An 11,473-nucleotide genomic window follows, 5' to 3' on the forward strand; every position below is an offset into this window, starting at 1 on the left:
CCTCCTCTTTTTGCTGAGTAAGATTAGCTCTGAGCTAGCATCTGTGCCCATCTTCCTCTATTTTGTATTGGGACACCGCCACAGCATGGCTTGACGAGCCCTGCGTAGGTCTGTGCCCGGGATCCAAACCCGTGAACCCTGGGCCGCCCAAGTGGAGCATGCAAACTTAACCATTATGCCACCATGCTGGCCCCAAGCTACCCACTTTTTAAACAGTTGAATGGATGAAACCAAGAAAACATTTCATATTTGAATGCTATTCAATGCTATTCATTCATTTCTACAAAATTATGCTATTTTGCACTTCCCCTTGTAATAAAACAGATTTGTACCACCTCTAAGCAGTCCCTGAATCCTATGGATTCTGCTGGCTCATCCTCTCCCTTAGCCTGAAACGTCAGCAGACCTGTGAGAAGAGAAGACACCCAACCTCACTGCTGATCACAAAAGAGAAACCAAGCACAAGGAGATACATTTACACCCGTCAGAAGGGCAGAAATTTAAGTCTGACGATACTGAATTTTTGCTAGAGTCTGGCCAATGGGAATTCTCACGTACCCCTGGCGGGGGTGTAAATTGATGCAATTACTCTGGAGAGCAATTTGGCACATCTCATGAAGGACTTCCCCATCCTGGTGTGGACTAAAGTCTTGTCCACTTGTACAAGGAGAAATGTATGAGAACGTTCTTTGCAAGACTGTAGTGAGGGAAATTTGAAAACAGCCTAGGTGTCCAAAAACAGGAGAATATCTGGTAATTCTAGTTAATATGAAATACATAGGAAGAGGATAGAGGACATGCTAAACAACATTTTGAGGAAGCAGCTGGAAAAATCCAGAAGATTCTGCAGGATATTTGCCTTGGCTTCTTCCACAAATCAGTGCCATTAAAGTAAAACAAAGCAGTTCTAGGTTAAAAGAGACTTAAGGGACAAAACAATCAGCGTTAGCCTAAAGGCCTGTGGGTACCATGGGGATTGGGCACAGCCATGGCCGGGTTGGGGAAAGGTGTTTCTACCTGGTTGGTAGCAGGTACTCCAGCATTCTTGCCTGGGGTTCCAATTCCTCAATGGACCTTTCATTTCCCTTGATAGCCTACCCTTTGTTTCCTCAGTTCTTTCTTTTTGGCTCTACATATTCCTTATTGTACTTTTTTCTTTTTCCATTATGTGAATTTCAAAGGTACACAAAAGCAGACAGAACAGCATGGGACCCCATGTGCCCATCATTGTCCGCAGCCAACCAGTCATGGCTTGTTGTGCCCATCCACATTCCTTGCAATCTCCCTCCTTCCTCAGACATTCTGAAGCAATTCCTGGATTTCATCATATCATTTCATCTGTATTTCATCTTTTCCTTTCCAAACATACTCAAGGTACTTGGTACAACAATTAAATGCGCAATTAAAACCAAGACAGGATGTTCATTCTCGTCACTTCTGTTCACTACAGCAGGAGGTTCGAGCCAGGGCAGTTAGTCAAGATAAAGAAAAAAAGGCATCCTGATGGACAGAAAGGAGGAGAAATTATCTCTATTTGTAGATGACATGATGGAAAACCACAAAGAACCCACACAAACACACACATACCTATTACAACAAGTTCAACAAGGTTTTAGGATACAAGATTAACATACAAAAGTTAATTGTATTTCTATACACTAACAATGAGTAACCCCAAAACAAAATTAAGAAAGCAGTTCTATTTACAATAGCATCAAAAAAGTAAAATACTTAGAATAAATTTAACAAAAGAAATGCAAGACTTACATACTGAAAACTACAAAACATTGTTGAAAGAAATTAATGAAGACCTAATAAATGAAAAGACAGCCTGTGTTCATGGGTTGGAAGACTTCATCTTGTTAAGATGGCAATACTACCCAAATTGATCTACAGATTAAACATAATCCCTACGGAAATTCCAGCTGGCATTTTTGCAGAAATTGACAAGCCAATCCTGAAATTCACATGGAAATTCAAGGGACCCAGAAGCCATACGATCTCGAAAAAGAAAGACAAAGTTGGACGATCCATACTTCGGAACTTCAAAATTACTAAAACAATTAGTGACTGAGCAGCTAACATGATTTGTGGAATATTCAATTGGCCAGTTTTTTCCATCATTTGTTGAAAATATATTTTTTGAGCAGTTGCTGTGCTGTACAGTGTGGTGGAGCTTAGGATTGAAAGTCCCTAGGCTCACGGGATGACAGTCTAGGGAGCCACGTGGAAATCAATAGGCAACTTATACACAGGCTGGTCTTCTACACAGCGCAGAGGAGCAGCTCCTAACAAAGACTTGGGGGGGTCAAGGAAGGCTGCCTGGAGGAGGTGTCAAACTAAGACGCAGAGGTTAAGAAAGCCAGGGGTCAGGGCGGGGTGAGGGGAGCAGAAGACAGAGCTGCAGGTGCTTGGAAGGGGAGGGGGCTTGGAACTAGGAAGCAGAGGTGGGAGTGGCTGCAGCCGTGGGGCAGGAGCAGTTCTCAGGTAGGGACCGTAAGGATGCTGCTGGAGGGGAGCGCAGGGTGGGCTCATTAAAGGGTTTGAACATCATCCCAAGGCACAGGGGAAACATTCAAGGTTTTGTGGCAAAACTATGTCCTTAAACAGGCCTCTCTGGCCTCGAGTGGAGCCCGCGTGAGGGTGCCTAGCGCGGGAGGAAGGATCAGAGGACTTGGCGAAGGGGCAGCGGGAGCCGACGGGCCGGGCGATGGGGCCGGGCAGGCAGGGAACCGCCCGCTTCGTTGCCATGGAGATGCCTGTGACGTCACACAGGTCTGGCCCTCAGGACTTTCCTTCTTGACTCAGTGGTGATCACTCTGGGAACAAAATGGACATGCCATTCAGAAGGTAAGTGTGCAGCGACGGTCCTGTGCCCCGTGCACCCCACCCTGGCATTGCAGCCCCAGCTGCTCTGAATAAGCATCACTGCGGGGCCGACCTCACGGGAGCCGGACTCCTGGTGGCCCCAACTTAACAACAGGTTCCACTCGAGTCACCCTCAGGAACCAGTTCCTTGCTACACCAGGAGGCTGAATGGGGGCTGCTTTTCTGGGAGCTGGGGAAGCTGCGGCCCAGCCCCAGTCTCGGACAGGTGGGCGCGGAGGTGCGAGGCCAGGTGCTCCCGCCCCGCACGAGGTGCTGCCACCTGCGCCTTTCCCCGCAGCTGCTGGCCGGCAGATGAAGCCGCGTGGGCCTGGATAGGGCGCGGAAGGGCCTCCTCCAGCGAGAAGAGGCCCCAGCCCGCTAGGAGGGGCCCGAGGTGGCCGAGCCCAGATCCTGCGTGGGGGTCCCTGCCCCATGGGCGTGAGGACGGCACCCCCCCAAGAGGGTGTGTGGGGGCGCCCCTGCCTCATGGAGTAAAGAGTCCCCACCATGAGGGTGGGTGAGGCCCTGCCCTGTGGGAGCAAGGACAACACCCCACCCCCATGGGGGGTGGTCCCTGCCATGCAGAGTGAGGAGTGAGGATGGTGCCCAGCCCCTAGGGCTGGGGTCTCTGCCTCGGAGACCCTCCTTTCTTTCCTCCTTATGGAGGAATATCCCTCCCCCAAGGAGTCAGGCCTGTAGGGTGGATAGACCCTGGTGTGAGGTGGGGGCTGATACAGGGGTTACTGCATTTCCTCCAGGTTCACACCTGGGGGATTGGGAAGGGGCACCCCCAGCCAGCTTCCAACTGAGGTGGCCTGGGCCAGCTCTGCCCAGGGTGAGGGTGGGAGGGTGGCCCTGGGGCTGACCCTGCTTTGCCCTCCGTCGCAATCAGCCTGTGCTTCGGAAGTGTGGACAGTTCCCCCCTCCCCTGCCAGCCCACAGGAGAATTCTAGGACACCTGGGAATTAACCTGGGGTTAATTAGCGCCTGCATGCAAAGCTACACAGTATTTCTCCAAAATAAAATATTATTTTAACCTGTAGTTTCCTCTAGCACAAACTGGTTTAAAATGAGAAAAAAAATCCTGATGATCCTCTGCTCTGGATTTCTGTGGATTCATTTAGCCTGAACCACTGTTCTGTTCTGGTTGTAGACCTTTGTGATCTGATGGATTCTGATACCAGCCCATGCGCTCTGGAGGGGCTGACTCACAAGGTAAAAAGAGCATGCTGGCTGCGGCTGAAGTGCTTTTTCCTTTTAAAGCTTGGTCAACATGGTCTTGAATGGAGCTATAAGTTTTGACCTTTTTTTCAGATGGCATAAGGGCCAGGAGATTGCAAAATGGAAAAAAAGTTATTCCTTTTTAGTTTATTATATCTCAAAATAATTATACAAAAAAGTCTGATCAAAATAATACCAAATATGATATGAAAGTATCTTTCTTAAAAATTAACACTGGGGGCTAGGGGCCGGCCCAGTGGCGCAGCGGTTAAGTGTGTGCTCCACTGCGGTGGCTTGGGGTTCGCAGGCCCGGATCCCGGGCACGCACTGACGCCCGGCTTGTCAAGCCATGCTGTGGAGGCGTCCCATATAAAGTAGAGGAAGATGGGCATGGGTGTTAGCCCAGGGCCAATCTTCCTTAGCAAAAAAAAAAAAAAAAAAAGAGAGGAGGATTGGCATCGGATGTTAGCTCAGGGTTGATCTTCCTCACACACACACACACACAGAAAATTAACACTGGGGGGGAGAAAAAAGAAAGAAAATTCTGATTTGTGCACCAAAATACAGACCTTAACATTCCCCTTGAAGAACCTTACTCTGTAAGGGGCGGGACGTTTTTATTTGGAGCATCCATTCTTGTTCTATGGCAATTAGGAAAGGGGACGATTTTCAGTCTCCTAACTTCCCCACAGACTATTGCACTTGAGAAATTTTCCCGAGCACCTGCCCTGGCCCAGGGGCTGGTCATGGAGATGGTGAAGGCGTCCCCAGGAGGTGTTCACAGCCAGGATTGTTTCTTGTTAGAAGTGTGTCTAAAGGACATAGAGTGTGTGTGTGTGTGTGTGTGTGTGTGTGTGTGTGTGTGTGTGTGTGTAGGGGGGTGTTTATCCTCGGAAATGCGACCCTGAAAGGCTTCCTGCTCTCATGGGTTCCGGGTCCAGGAAAGGTGCTCAGATGTTTGAAGCCTGAACTAGATCTTGGTTTCAAGTGGTTAGAAAAATAAAGATACAGTGTCCTGTGAAACGACAGACCGTTTGAGTACTGCCTATCAACACTCGAATGAAGCTAATCCTCTTAGAAACCACTTTTGGGGAAGAGATGTTTGAGAAATCTTTCAGAACAAATTTATTTCAAGGAAAGAATGTCTTTTTAAACTAGAACTGTATGGGGCCGGCCCCGTGGCTTAGCGGTTACGTGCGCGAGCTCCGCTGCTGGCGGCCCGGGTTCGGATCCCGGGCGCGCACCAATGCAGCACTTGTCCGGCCATGCTGAGGTGGCGTCCCACGTACAGCAACTAGAAGGATGTGCAACTATGACATACAGCTATCTACTAGGGTTTTGGGGAAAAAAGGGAAAAAAAGGAGGAGGATTGGCATGGATGTTAGCTCAGGGCTGATCTTCCTCAAAAAAAAAAGAAAAGATGCCAGAAGATGCTGGGTCATAAATGCACTTGCTTGTCTTCCATTTCTGTTTTGCTGCTGAGCTTTTCCTCCTCCAGCTTAATAACTGCAGCTATGTGAAGCTGAGGGCCATGATGGGTGAGGAGGCGGGGCCAGGATGGGTGAGGAGGCGGGGCCATGATGGGTGAGGAGGCGGGGCCAGGATGGGTGAGGAGGCGGGGCCAGGATGGGCAAGGGGGCGGGGCCAAGGACTGGCCAGAAGTTGGCTTGCTGCTCCCTAACTTTTCCATTTTAAAACCTCAGGTTACCAGGTTATGACTTCCTGACACCTGTGAGGTCAGTCTATGAAAGTGACTTTTTCCCAGGTGGGCCCTGGAATTGATTGTGCTTTTTTAGTATAACGATACACCCCACATATACTTTATGTTCGGAGTCTTTCATAATGCATTTTAAAATTCAAATGTAGCATTGAAGGATGATATCTTTAAAAAACGGACCCATACTTCCACCCAAACTCCTTTCCTTTTTTCTGTGTTCCCTACCGTTTGGGGTATTTCTTCCCACGTATTGGAAATGTCACTTTAAATGATTGACGTCCTGGTGACCAAAATTGAATTCGGGATAATTTCATGTCTAGCCTGGTCTTTTTCTCATCCTTGCTGCTTAAATGTTTCACTACAGATGTCTCCCGCCCAGACTGGTGTGTTTCCCATTCTCACAGAGTAAACAGCGCCATGGTCTACTCTTGTTCTTCTGAACTTCAAATGAAAAGAACAGAATTCTTTAAGATCATGTCATTTTTCTCAGAGTACCAATCCTTAGACAGCATTCCCCCCTTATCTGTGGTTTCACTTTCTGTAGTTTCAGTTACCTGTGATCAACTGCAGTCTGCAAATATTGAATGGAAAATTCCAGGAAAAAACAATTCATTAGTTTTAAATTGCGTGCCATTCTGAGTAGCGTGATGAAATCTCTCGCCAACCTGCTTCTTCCTACCCGGGGCGTGAATCAGCTCTTTGTCCAGCGGATCTACGCTGTGCCCGATCCTTGCCATAGAGTCACTTAGTAACCCTCTCGGTTGTCAGATCGACTGTCGTGGTATCACAGTGCTTGTGTTCAAGTCACCCTTATTTTACTTAATTATGGCCCCAAAGTGGGAGAGTAGTGATGCCGGCAAATTGAATATGCCAAAGAGAAGCCGTAAAGTGCTTCCTTTAAGTGAAAATTGAAAGTTCTCGACTTAAGGAAAGAAAAAAAATCGTATGCTGAAGTTGCTAAGATCTACAGTAAGAACGAATCCTCTATCTGTGAAATTGTGAAGAAGGAAAAAGAAATCCTTGCTAGTTTTGCTGTTGCATCTCAAATATATATGTACTGCGGAAAAAACGTAGTATATATCGGGATTCGTACTATCCACGGTTTCAGGCATCCACTGGGGGTCTTGGAACGTGTTCCCCGCAGATAAGGGGGGATGACTGTACATACAGGGCATATTAGTTTCCTGTGGCTGCTGTAACAAATTAGCACAAACTGGGTGGCTTGAAACAACACAGATTTATTCTCTCACGGTTCTGGAGGCCAGAAGTCTGAAATCCAGGCATGGGTTGGTTCCCTCCAGAGGCTCTGAGGGAGAATCTGTTCCAGACCTCTCTCCAGCTTCTGGCGATTGCCAGCAATCCTTGGCCTTCCTTGGCCTGTGGTCGCGTCACTCCCGTCTCTGCCTTCTTTTCACATCACCTTCTCCCCTGGGTGTGTTTAAAATTTCCTCCTTTCTCTTATAAGGACACCTGTCATTGATTTAGGGCTCACCCTAAATCCAGGATGATCTCGTCTTGAGATCCTTAAGTTAATTACATCTGCAAAGACCCTTTTCCAAATAAAGTCACAGTCACAGGTTCCAGGCGTAAGGATGGGGACGAATATTTTTGGGGGGCCTCCATTTAACCCAGTACACAGGGCCTCCTCAGAGAATTTTGGACAAGACCCTCCCATCAAATAAGAAGCACTCTGTGCCGTGTGCAGACTTCCCCCACCCCTGTGGACAGGTGACACTCTGGTTTAAAATGTTACTTTTCCAGTGGCAGGGTGCCTTTGAGCCTTGTGATTCCCTTGGGTGGTGATTTGCATGGGGTGGGATGTTTAAGTGACACGTTTATCTCAGAGTAGCCAATGAAATCACAAACTGGCAAAGAGAGCAGCATGCTGACCCCTTTTCACATGTCACATCACAGACTCCTCATCTGTTTGCCCATCTTACCGACAGGGAAACTGAGGCTGGGAGAAGCTGCTTTAGACATCTGTGAAGTCATGAAGCCTGGTTGGTAGCAGACCTGGGTTTGGGACCCATCAGCCATTCAGCCTCCAGTGGTTTCTGGCTCGGGGGTCTTGGCTAGTGGAGACAGTTTAGCCACAGTGGAGGCTGCAAAAGGAGGGGCACGTCCGGGGGAAAAGCACTGGGTTTGGGACTTGGTAGGTGCGGGTCTTGGTGGAACAGACGTGCGTCCATCCAGTAAATATGTTTTGAGCACTGACTGCGTGCTCAGTGCCGTGCCAGGCTTTGGGGACACAGCTGTGGACAAAGAAGCAAAAAGCCCAGGTGATGGAGCGTGAGTCCCTTGAAGGGGCTGGTGATCCCGAGAGGCAGGAGGAGGACACAGAGAACGTTAGAGTGGCGAGGGCGAGGGAAAGACGCAGCAGGGGGGTGTGCGCATGCGTGTGTGAAATGGCAGTGTGAGGATGGGGGAGGTTGAAATGTGAGATAAGGGGCCTCCAGGAAGGGTGGAGGTGAGGGGACAGCCAGGTGGAGGTCAAGCGAGTCTCAGGCCTTGGGGTGGGAGCTCCCTGTGCTCCAAGGAGGGGGGGCGCGGAGCTGCAGGGGAGAGGAGGAGGCAGGGCTGTGTGGGGGGCTTGTCCTGTGAGGCGTCTGGGTGCCGCGAGGAGGGCTCGGGCTTTCTCTGAGGGACAGGGCGGAATTCCAGCTAAGCTTTAACGGCGCTGCTCCGGGCTGAGGATGAGCGCAGAGCCGTGGAAGTGGGAGAAGGGACTGCCCTCTGGCCTCGTTTGGAAGGCAGAGTCAACGCTGGCTGATCAACTGGGTGTGCGGTTTGGGAGAAAGGGGAGCCAAGGTGCTGTGCAGGGTTTTTAGCTTGAGCAACAAGACGCGGAGCTGCGCCCCCGCCCCCCGCTGAGCCGGGAGGGAGGACAGCAGTGGGGTTAGTTTTGGGAAGATCAGCAGTTTGATCTTGGAGATGTCAAGTTGGAAGAACCTATTGCGAGACCCCGAGGAGGCTGGGCAGTGGGGGCTGCGGGTGTGGAGCTGGGAGATGGAACCTGGGGCCGCCAGAGGTGGCGCGTGGAGCCTTGAGGCCAGATGATGTGTGGGTGTGGAGTGTGTGGACAGATGCAGGATGGGCAGTGGGCACTCAGGGTTCGAGCTTAATGGACGGGACTTGCTTGAAGGTAGAGATTGGTGGCTCTCAGGGCAGAGTTGGTGACCTCTAAATTCTTCATCAGGAAATTTTCAAACATACAAGAGAAGAGAATTGTCTAACATTGTCCCAGCCTCATGGATCCAGAATACACGGCCGATTCTGTTTCCTCCCCCCACCCCGGTGTGTCCCCTAGAAGGAAAGGCCTTTTTAGACACACACACAGCACCACCATCACACCTTCAGTGTTCGCCTGACATTGTCCCCGTCAGGCTGTGGGCTTGGCAGCGCCCCCTGGAGCTGGGGAGGCGAGAAAGCAGCTGCTCCTCCAGTGAAGGACCCTCAGCTGGAGCGGGAGGGAGGGAGGGAGGGTGTTATAAAGAGGCCAACGAGATAAGTGCAAGGTGAATTGGTCACTTAAAGTGACTGAGCCAAGAGGGGCAGAGAGCCAACTTCCAGGGGTGGAGGAGAGGGAGGAAGTGGGGTGAGGAAGGCTGGGGACCCACTTTGACCTTGGCTGGGAAGAAAGGTCGGGAGGAGTGGCCAGGAGGAATTGCAGAGGTTTGTGCAACAAGGTGACTTCAATCATAATAGGCTTGATTTCAAAGAATTCTCCAGTAAGTCTGACAAGGGCTTTTTAAAGTAACCTTTGAGGGTGGAGAGGGAGGGGGCACTGGAGGAGGCAGAGGGAGGAGGGGGAGAGTCCTGGGTAGCTTGTCTTTTCCCTCTGCTAGAGAAGCTGCCCTGCGAGGGGAGGTGGAGACGCTGGTGCCTGGGGGCCCAGGACGTCCCCGGGGTTGCTGTGCATGCGTGTGCGTGCATGCTTGCGTGTGTGTGGGAGCAGAGCAGCCACATGGCGGGGATTAGAACCAGCTTCTGGCCTCAGCTCTGTGCCTCTGGGCAAATCCGATGTTCTTAACCTCAGATTCCCAGCTGTAAACCGGCTGACACCGTCATGCCGCCGTCTGCAAGCTTCTGTCTTTTAATTGAGTTCCTACTGGCATCAAAACCGAGTTTTGGCCGGCCCGGTGGCGCAAGCGGTTAAGTGCACGCGCTCCACTGCGGTGGCCTGGGGTTGGCTGGTTCAGATCCTGGGCGTGCACTGACGCACCACTTGTCAAGCCACACTGTGGCAGCGTCCCATATGGGGTGGAGGACGATGGGCACGGATGTTAGCCCAGGGCCAGTCTTCCTCAGCAAAAAGAGGAGGATTGGCAGATGTTAGCTCAGGGCGGATCTTCCTCAGAAAAAAAAAACAAAAACGAGTTTTGTTTAACTCCCCAAACTACATGACTGGTGAGGCTGCTGGTTTGACACTGAAGTTCAGAGTGAATCCAAAGCGAGGATGCTTGGGATGGGCAAGTGCCTGTTGGGTCTTATACTCCGTATGGAAACTCTTCACAAGAGATTTCTGCCTCTGTGGGTATAAACGCTTGTGGGTGAGGGATTATAAAGGAGCCTGTGTGGGGAATTTGCACAGCGAACTCCTGGAGGATGTACGGGGGGGCCCGCAGCAGGGTCTGGGGGACCTCAGGTACTTACTGTATAACGTTTAATAGGACTTTTTGACCATGTGTGTGAAATGCCTTTGGATTAAAAGTATATAAGAGGTCCTTTAACCTGGTACCAACCAACTGGTCTAGAAAATAGGTCAGTGCTGATCCTGGTCCGCAGCTCCGGCAGGGAGGTGAGGAGAGAAGGGGGGTTGGGTTCCTCTACTTGTTATAATTTCACTTTTTTGGTGCATTTTTTCCTCAAGGTCACATTGGTTCATAACATTGTATAAATTTCAGGTGTATATCGTTATGGTTCACCTGCTGTATAGACTGCATCGTGTTCACCACCAGAAGTCCAGTTTCCATCCATCATCCTACACATGTGCCCCTTTGCCCTCCCCCACCCCCTTCCCCTCTGGTAACCACCAATCTGGTCTCCATATCTAAATGTGTGTGTTTATCTTCCACATATGAGTGAAGTCACATGGTAATTGTCTCTCTCTGTCTGAATTATTTCGCTTACTTTTTTGGTACTTTTATTTACACTGTTGATGCAAATAACCAATAACCATTCTATAGATAAGAAACATAAGGTGAGTTTTGTTTGAGCCACGCTGAGGACTAGCCTGGGAGGGCAGTCTCCACCCAGGAAGAAAGTGTTCCAGAGAAGTATGGTTTTCAGTACAGTTTTATACCTTTTTAGAACAAAGAACATACATCAAACATGTCCAGGATACATATCCCTCAAAGTTTCAAAGAGATATTTAGTTACAATTAGCAGATCAACACAACCCTGATGTCTGGGAAAGGAAACTTATCCTCAAATGAGTACTGGTACTGGCGTCGTAGGAAAGGAGGCATGCATCCGTATCTTCAGAGAGTGCACTCTTCATTCTGGGATAATGTTTAATTCATCCTTTACTTTAATGGTTTAAGTGGATGGACAACGTGTGTTTGACAGGCCATAAGTCAGGCTGGTTAGTTCACATACAGTTCAGGCAAAATCAGGTTTAAACCAGAATAGCTTCCCCATATACCTCAATATGTGAAAATTTCTTAA

The sequence above is a fragment of the Ceratotherium simum genome, chromosome 24, assembly GCF_057802395.1.
Source record: "Ceratotherium simum simum isolate JZ-2026a chromosome 24, ASM5780239v1, whole genome shotgun sequence".
In the NCBI taxonomy this organism is placed as follows: domain Eukaryota; kingdom Metazoa; phylum Chordata; class Mammalia; order Perissodactyla; family Rhinocerotidae; genus Ceratotherium; species Ceratotherium simum.